At 45.6% G+C, this 10,000-nt stretch overlaps 1 protein-coding gene across 2 annotated transcripts in view; it reads left to right on the top strand.

The window, feature by feature from the left end:
* LOC142469173 (uncharacterized) overlaps positions 1–10,000 on the top strand; it is a 176,299-nt gene that overhangs the window by 9,755 nt on the left and 156,544 nt on the right. The window contains exon 2 of one of the 2 annotated variants that reach the window (XM_075576138.1): positions 1,288–1,364. The exons of the other annotated variant lie outside the window; for it this stretch is intronic. The gene's annotated coding sequence lies outside the window, so the exon portion shown is untranslated. The remainder of the gene's footprint in view (positions 1–1,287; positions 1,365–10,000) is intronic. 2 annotated transcript variants of the gene reach the window in all.

The raw sequence follows: 10,000 nt of genomic DNA, 5'->3' as shown, positions 1-10,000 counted from the left end.
GAGCCACACACGCACACAGAGCCACACACACACACACACAGAGCCACACACAGAGCCACACACACACACAGAGCCACACACACAGCCACACACAGCGCCACAGCCACACACAGCGCCACACACACACACAGCCACACACAGCGCCACACACACAGGGAGCCACACACACACACACAGGGAGCCACAGACACACACACACACACAGAGCCACACACAGAGCCACACACACACACACACACAGAGCCACACAAACACACAGAGCCACACACACACACAGAGCCACACACAGAGCCACACACACACACAGAGCCACACACAGAGCCACACACACACACACACACACACACACACACACACACACAGAGCCACACACACACACAGAGCCACACACACACACACACACACACACACACACACACACACACACACACACACACACACACACACAGCCACACACACACACACACACACACACACACACACACACACTCAGAGCTACACCCACACACACAGAGCCACACCCACACACACAGAGCCACACACACAGAGCCACACCCACACACACAGAGCCACACCCACACAGAGCCACACCCACACAGAGCCACACCCACACAGAGCCACACCCACACAGAGACACACACACACAGAGACACACACACACAGAGCCACACACTCAGAGCTACACACACACACACAGAGCTGCACACACACACAGAGCTACACACACACAGAGCTACACACACACACACACACAGAGCCACACACACACACAAACCACACACACACAGAGCTACACACACACAGAGCCACACACACACACACAGAGCCACACACACACACAGCCACACACACCTCTTCCTGCTCTGAGAAGGAAGCAGCTCAGTGTGCTCTGTCCTCCAACAAGTCCCCTGCGGCCAGGCATCCTGCAAAGCCCTGCCCCGGCTTCATCCGACCTCCAACCAATACCCTGCAGCCCGGCATCCTACAAAGACCCGCCCCCGGCAACCTTCAACCAATGCCCTGCATTCACCAAAAGCCCAACCCCCAGGCATTCTGCAAATCCTCGTATAGGGTTTTGTAGGAGCTCAAATGCTATGTCCCTTCATATTCATTCACATATATAGAGGTAACCATGCAGGGGAAAATATAATAATTAAGGATACAGTCCTCAAGATCAATGTCAAATAGAAAGACAAATTAATCCCTGGAGATTTAAGGATTAATCCATTCTCCTTTCCTTGGGGGATTCCAAATGTTATAAAAGTACTCACTATTGGTCCCCTGCAGGTCCTCAAGCGTGCAGCCACGTCCGGAATCCAAGAATGTGAAGAAGTGTTGTGTGTGGTGCACAGCTACAAGAACAGGTCGTGTGGCAATAAAAAATTATGTTTAATCAAACTGCATTAAAAAACGGTGGAGTGCAACCATCCTACATGTTTCGTGCTGTTAGCACTTTATCAAAGAGTAACCTGATGTAGACACAACAGACAATTTATACACAACCCAATAACAGAAAATTTGCGCAAAAAAACCCCGAAATCTTATCCATGATGCACCGTGTATTGGCTACACCAATCCCGTGCGCCCATCTAACCGTAGGGGGCAGAGCGTTGCCTGCGTAACCAGGATCCTCGGCGGCCGCCCTCCGCTTAGCAACGGAGGCCATCGTCAAGCGCGCTCTGTCCCACAAGCACCAGATCAACCAGACGCGCATGCGCGAGTCTCTGGGATATGCCTAATGACACAACATCAAATCTGGCATAAGGGGGAAGAAGGAGGCATCAATACACACTGTTCCCTGTGCAGTGCAGGTGCCGTCCACCAATGAATGGTGAACACACCAGCTGCATCACGGGCATGTAGTGCAATCCGCTCCCATCTCTCCCTCTACAGCCGCCCCGCTGCCTCCACACCCACAAAAAAAGACTCTTGAGTTACCCATAATTCTGTAAATATTAATATGCCATATAGAACAAGGACATATGAATAAAATGGGATAAAAACCAAATGAAACCAGACCAAACACTGGGTGCAGAGCTAGAAGGGGATAAAAATACACAATCTGCACACATATATCAACATCAGGGTACACATGTTCTGTATCTCGTCGAATATCTCTGTTACAAAAACAAGAAAAAAGAATAAAGAAAAAAGAAGTGTGTGTGTGTGTATGTTGTGTGTGTAGAGGTGCTCTGTTGTGTATAGAGGTGCAGTGTTGTGTGTGTGGGGTGTGTGTAGAGGTGCTGTGTTGTGTGTAGAGGTGGGGGGGAGAGTGCAAAGTTTAGTAAGTGGCTGCATTTTTTATTGTGCCTGCACAGTGTATGTGTGTGTGTGTGTGTGTGTGTGTGTGTGTGTGTGTGTGTATTGTGCTGTTGTATGTGTAGCAGCAGTTTGTGTGTGTGTAGAGCTGATGTGTGTGTGTATAGAGCTACTGTGTGTGTGTGTGTGTGTGTGTATAGAGCTCCAGTGTGTGTGTGTGTGTGTGTGTGTGTGTGTGTGTGTGTGTGTGTGTGTGTGTGTGTGTGTGTGTGTGTGTGTGTGTGTGTGTGTGTGTGTGTGTCAGTGTCAACAGTAGTGTTTATAGCATGTGTGTGTAGCAGCAGAATTTGTGTGTGTAGAGCTGCTGTATTGTGTGTGTAGAGGAGGTGCTGTGTTGTGTGTCTAGAGCTCCAGTGTGTGTGTGTGTGTGTGTGTATGTGTGTGTGGTGTGTGGTGTCCTTGTGTGTGTAGAGCTGCCATGTGTGTAGAGGTGCTGTGTTGTGTGTGTGTGTGTGTGTGTAGCAGCAGTTTGTGTGTGTTGAGCTGCTGTATGTGTGTGTGTGTAGTAGTAGTTTGTGTGTGTTGAGCTGGTGTGTGTACAAAGAGGGGGCGGCAGTGTGTGGATATAGATATCTGCAGTGTAAGCGTATATAGAGGTGGTTTCATGTATTTACCATTTTATTTTAATAAAAAAATCTATTTAACTATACAAAAGGGTCTATTATTTATGATATAAGCCTACATTTAGTCTATAATAGTAATAATCACCTCAGAACAGGGCATTACTGGCCAATAATGCCCTGGCTGGGTTAAAGTCCCTCGGCTTCACCAGGCCTTCAACTCTTCCAGCCAGGGCATTATTGGCCAGTAATGCCCTGTTCTTCTGGGATTATTACTTAATTAGTGAGCAAGAGAGATTCCCTGTAACTACTACTACTAATAATAATAATAACTTTATTTCATGTTGTGCCTTTCTCCCAATGGGACTCAAAGCACTTCACAGTTACAGTATAGAGAGTGGTACATTGGAATTTTTCCAGACATAATCTTTGATTTTAGAGCCTGAGGCCCAGAGAGATAAAGTGATTTTCCCAAGGTCACAAGGAGCTACAGTAACACCGGGAATTGAACCAGGTCTTCAAACTTAGTATATATATTCCCAGATGAAGTGACTGGAGGCGTCACCACGAAACGCATAGGATTCTCTTTGCCTCACACTATTAGTGACTGCTGTCTGGACTGTACACATAGTGGTTGGTGTCCTGCAGCTCCTAATTATTTAGAGTGCCTATTCTCCTGAGTAAAATCTGGACATTTTGATGATGACTTGTGTACTCTCGATCTTGCCTGAATGTGAGAACTATATAATTGGCGTCAGCAAGGTAGGCTTCTATTAAGAGGATTACAGTCGTTGCTTTTGACATCTTGTAGATCTCCAAAGTGCCTCGCTGGTTCTTTTGTCAGATGGGACTGATGAGAACAAGGACTGGATACATCTGCAGCCTTGACTCACTGTCGTTGAGCTGGTTATTCCTCCACATACTGTACAGGAGATAGGCAGAGACTTTGTATTACACGCACTTAATCGTTTGGTGGGGTTTTTTCAACTCAAATTGTTTTGTTTTTTCCATAGCGGTACAACAACAAAAAGGTGGGAAGAGGTATGGGGGACGGGGGGACGAGGGGAATACAGAAAATAAAATAGGGGGAGGGGGTACAATCGAATCAGAACATATTATATTATTTTGACAGCTACATGCATATACAGATGATAAGATTTGCATCCCGTTTTGTACATATTTCCTGTAGGTTAAGAGCTTTAATTTAATAGTTGGTGGGTACTAGGACCTGTCCGCCTGCCCATTCCTGTGTCAGCTTGTCCGGCACCTCGCCTTGTCACACGTGACTCAGGCCAACTAACGCCCTGGCGGGTACAGCCCCTTGGATACTTAGAGCATATTTGTACATTCGTCCAGGCCCTGACTAACTGCTGAGAGGCTCCAACGCCACCACACCCTTAGGAGTCGTTCATCATACCCGTTATCTTCTCCATGTGGCAGATGAACACCACTTTGTTCTTTTGGGTATAGGGGTAACCCCGACTTGCTGCCAAACTGTGGCCAGCTCGCACCGAGTTGCCATGGATATATGGGCAATAAGCCTGTTCTGCTGGCTGGACAGGTTGTCCATTGGTCTATTTCATAAAAAGAGCCAAGGGTCCAAATTTATGTTAATATAACTTTTTTTTATTGTGCCGCTGCATGAGAGACCTGTTTAAACTGTTTATCAAAATGGGACTGTTTGTTTTGAAATGTGTCTCTTGGAGCAGTAGGACTTCGTCATGGAGTATCTTATATTCAGACATGGCCATGCGCCTCTTGCATGGGTTATTAAATCCCTTAACATTACGGGATATGACTTTTAGTGACATTGGAAGGGTATATGAGCTGCTTCATCAGGACTCTTTTGGGGGGGGGGGGTGGAAAACAGGCCCAACCATGTAGTTGTAACTTGTAATAACTGGACTGTAACAGAGTGACCTCCCAAAAGAAAGGTATGGGGGGCATGGAAGGAAAGGAGAGGGGGAAAAAAAGCTTTACGGGATATCCATAACAGCCATCGCCGGAACCTCAGGGTCCCTTGGAAACTTGGGGAGAAAGGGGAAACAAGGGGGATTGCAGGGCATGCACGACCAGGTGTGCTGACCGCTCTCGAGCACATCTCAGTGTACCGGAGCTGGCAAAGTCTAAATCAGCCGCTCCAGGGACACAGCAGAAAAACATAGTGTCATGGGTGACCAGGTTATTTACATCTTTTTACCAGGATCATTCATTGAGCAAAACAAGGTAGAGAAATAAATTGTAGTTTATTCGGCTTAAATCTGCATACACGTAGTGGAACACAAAATACACACTTACTAGGGGTCTGGGGTCGAAAACTAGATTTTCTAGGTGCAGGGCACTCTATAGGGAAAATTTTACCCTGACCAGGACTTAGCCCGGAATCTCCTGGAACTCAAATCGGCAAAAAATTCCAGATGCCACCACTACGTTCGTTTCTCAGAACTTGGTTCCACCTGATTGCGAGTCAGCCTGAATCTCCTGAAACTCAAATCAGCATGAAATCCCAGGTGCCACCGCAACGTTCTAAATGTATATGAGCACAAGGCTGGACTAGTCTCTGGAGGGCAGGCTTTTCAGACTTGAAATTGAAGCCGGTTGCTATTACAAACAGAGCAACTTTGAAAAGCCTGCCCATGTTCTTTTGGCTCTGTCTCAAGGGGAACACACAATCTGATTGGCTCACAGATTCTTATAGCTTTCCCTGCTCTAGCTGAAACATATAGGTAGAACTCAACAACCAATCAGCGCGTTGGAACTTTCTCAAGCAGTCAATCAGAGCCAAGCTGGGTAGAAAAGCAGAGTCAGCTGGAAATTCAAAATAGCTAAGGGACATGTGCAAGCCTGCCACATGTCTCCCCAGCTATCCCAATGCCACCCACTGGGAAGGCACCCTTAGGTCTGGCAGAACAAGTGGCATCCTGGAGGACTGCCATTGATCTCCGGACCTAGTACTCGCCTTTCTCCACTAACCAAATGCCGTTCACACCTCTGGGCATCCTCTGGCAGCTTTGAACTCTAATGTCCAGCAGACATACCAGCACCTATGGGTTTGCACGGCTGCCTGTTTGGACATGGTTCCAAAATGTAAAAACACATTACAATACACTTTACTAAACTCTGAGTCTCGGGGAACCACTACCGCTATGTGGGACTTTAGGTGAGGATCTTGGGGTTGAAAACTATGAGTCTGGGAAACACTGTTTGGCCCCAGTGCAACTCACCTCGGGTACCCGAACATAGTGCGAGTAATCCGGGGAGAATTATAGGACCATCTGTAACTTTGTCCCCAGGCCTCCTGCAATCAAAATGATTTGTTTTTCACCCCAAAACCCCACATAAGATTTAGACTCCCAAAGTTTGGAGTCTCTAGGGTACAGGGAACAGAAAACGGAAATAAAAATGGTCTTTTTATTTCTGTCTGCCTTACAGTATTTCCCCACACACTTTACCTTTGACTCAGTTTGGACTCTGAGTCCCCAAAACCTTTTGTTCGGTTGGGCACCCATAAACCATATACTGTTTGTGGGTAACCTTGGCACTAACTGGGGTAACCCCCTTAACCCAGGGATACGCTCAGCTCAAGGGATACACATTTATCTCTGTGCCTCATTCTCCTTTCCGGTTGTGTTGAAGCAGGGCGCCAAAGTGGTGAGTCGAACTTACGTTTTCAAGGGGAAGTATTGCCAGACAATGTGCCTACATGCATCCGAGAATGAAGGATTATTCTCAGACACATTTATTAGAGAACCGGTAACCCTGGACCCCAACTGCCTAGGCAAATTCGGACAACGGTTCATCCGCAAAACCCCCCTTGAAACTCATATACCAGAAATCCCTGCTTCATTGCGTGCCCGGAAAGGGAAAACCACAAGACAGGCTTTTTATTACACAAAGTACAATGCAATAATACAATGTTACTGGGGCCAAGATCTAACTCTCTTGGACCCTTATACACGGAGCAGGGGTAACCAAAACGGGCTTGACCTTTATTATATAGCCTGGTTACACCCTCCCATCACACCTCCCCCCTCAAGATGAAGGCTCTGGGGTAGTCACCCCATCAGGTGGCTCCTCAAGCCTGAATGTTCTGGAAGGTTTTGGATCACTGGGGATGTCCTGTCAGGAAAATCCACCTGCATGACCATGCTCACTACCCTTCTTGTGCTGTATGGTTATCACAGGAGACTAGGCAGTTTACACCTTTTTAACCATTCACTGAGCAAAACAAGGTATGAAATCAATTGTAGTTTATTCGCACAAATTCACTTACACACTATGATACACAAAATATATACAAAAAGACACGCTTACTGTGGGTCTGGGGTCGAAAATGAGACTTTCCTAGGTGCAGGGAACTCTAAATAAGAGTTTTCCCCAGAGCAGAACATAACCCAGAATCTCCTGGTACCCAAATCTGCATGAAGTTCCACACGCCTACGCTCGCTTCTCTTCTGAGAACTTGGACTTTTTCTTGGTCGGGAGCTAGTACCAATATTCTGGAACTAAAATCGTCATGAAATCCCAGCCGCGTCCGCAATGTTCGTTTTTGAGAACTTTGCCAGAAAAATACAGGACATACTCCAACGGGCAGACTTTTCAGGCTTGAAATCGAAGCCGGTTGCTCTGCTATTCGTGCAAGACCAACTTTGGAAAGCCATCTTACTACTGGGGATCTCCAATCTCTTTGGCTCACAGAATCGTTATAGTATTCTGATTTTCATTCATGAAACTCAGCAGTCAATCATCGCGTGGGAACCCTCTCAGTAGCCAATCAGAGCCAAGCCGGTATGGAAAGCCAGGTTTGCGGCAAATCTGAAATTGTCAAGGGACATTTGCAAGTTTGCCACCTCTGTCCCTGGCTAGCTCATGTCACCCGCTGGGTCAGGCTCCTCCATGTCTGGCAGAACAAATGGCAGCCCGTGCGACTGCCATTGTTCCCAGGATGTTGGTACTTGAGCCTTTCCCTGCTACTCAAATGGCTTTCACACGTCTGACATCCTCTGGTTGCTTTCAACTCTGATGTCCAGCAGACTTACTGACAGACAGTACATTACAGCACTATTACAGTATTAATAAAATATACCTCCATACCTGTCTAAGTCTCTGGTTATGGGGAATAGAATACACAAAAGAGAAACCCGCACAGCTGATGCTAACCACAGTGAGGTGCTGACTGGATGGAGACTGATTGTATCATATGGGAGAAAAAAGAACCCAGTCTTCCAGCACTCAATCACAAACAAATGTATAATTGTAAATTTAAAATACTTTATTGATGCCAAGAATAAAAAAATGGGTGTTAAAACGTAATTAAACGTGCAACGTGCAACAGCACGTGACTGTGTCCAATTGTTACCCACCTAGAGCTGGGTGTGGGTGGATGTTGTAATAAAATCCCTTATAGATATTCGGGGATTTGGACTGCTATATGTTATAGCTTCCTAAAAGGTATAGGAAAGGAGCCTATAGAAACTCACCCAGAGGTTGTTTGTCAATATAAGTGTATTCCGGGGTATGTAGTGCACACTCACAAGATACACTTATGGCGCACTTGTATTAGTATACTGTGCAAGGTCAGACCGTATCCACCCCTATTGTGGGAATAGAAACTGCTCCCTGCGTGATATCTTAATTGGCGCTAGATCTATTGTGGATTCATATTACGCCCACATAATAAGGTAAAACACAGGCTTGTAGGCAAGTATAAGGTTCATCAGGTATAAAACTTTATTGACTGCAGAGTGTTAATTGATATAGAAACACCATAGGTGGTAGTGATAATGCCGTGGTGTTTCTATGTGTACTATAAACCCTGAGGGCTCACCTATGGTACTGTCAGTGAGGTGTAGGTGATCTTGACTCAGTATAGAGGTCTGTATATATTTATATTTGCCTGTTGATGCAAACCCCACTGTAGGTGAGCCCTCAGGGTTTATAGTACACATAGAAACACCACGGCATTATCACTACCACCTATGGTGTTTCTATATCAATTAACACTCTGCAGTCAATAAAGTTTATACCTGATGAACCTTATACTTGCCTACAAGCCTGTGTTTTACCTTATTATGTGGGCGTAATATGAATCCACAATAGATCTAGCGCCAATTAAGATATCACGCAGGGAGCAGTTTATTCCCACAATAGGGGTGGATACGGTCCTGACCTTGCACAGTATACTAATACAAGTGCGCCATAAGTGTATCTTGTGAGTGTGCACTAACATACCCGGATACACTTATATTGACAACACCTCTGGGTGAGTTTCTATAGGCTCCTTTCCTATACCTTTTTAGGAAGCTATAACATATAGCAGTCCAAATCCCGAATATCTATAAGGGATTTTATTACAACATCCACCCACCCAGCTCTAGGTGGGTAACAATTGGACACAGTCACGTGCTGTTGCAATACATCGTTTAATTACGTTTTAAACACCCATTTTTTTTATTCTTGGCATCAATAAAGTATTTTAAATTTACAATTATACATTTGTTTGTGATTGAGTGCTGGAAGACTGGGTTCTTTTTTCTCCCATATGAATATGGGGAATAGAAAGATGCACTTTTATTTCAATCAGCCCTTATTCCCCACACACTAGCTACTAGACTCTGAGAGTCCCATCACGTCCCAGCACTCAATAACCCCAATATAGGTTCTGGGCTACCTGGGCATTAACATGGGGTATTCCTCTTAACCTAGGGATCCCTTATAGGTAAAGGAAACACTTTTCATCCCTTTGCCCCATTTACCTTTCTGGGCTATGCTGAAGCAGGGAACCTGTGAGTCATGCAAGCGTTTTCAAGGGGAGATATTGCCAGGACAATGTGCCTACATGTATCCGAGAATCAAGCATGATTCCATTTTTAGTTGAACCGACAACTCCAGACCCCAACTACCTAGACACATTCTGACAACAATCCCTGTGCAAACCCCCCCTTGAAACTCATGCCCTATCAATCCCTGTTTACTGGCATCCCTGCAAAGGTAAAAACACAAAAATTCTTTATTAACGACAAATGACAGATTATGCATATAAGGTTACTCGGGCTTAAGAGCTAACTCTCTTGAACCCTTATACTCGGACCAGGGGTAACCATTCATGGGCTTGACTTTTA

This window comes from Ascaphus truei, chromosome 18 (assembly GCF_040206685.1).
Source record: "Ascaphus truei isolate aAscTru1 chromosome 18, aAscTru1.hap1, whole genome shotgun sequence".
In the NCBI taxonomy this organism is placed as follows: Eukaryota; Metazoa; Chordata; class Amphibia; order Anura; family Ascaphidae; genus Ascaphus; species Ascaphus truei.
Note: the sequence above shows the minus strand (reverse complement) of the source record. Positions and strands in the feature narration are given on the sequence as shown.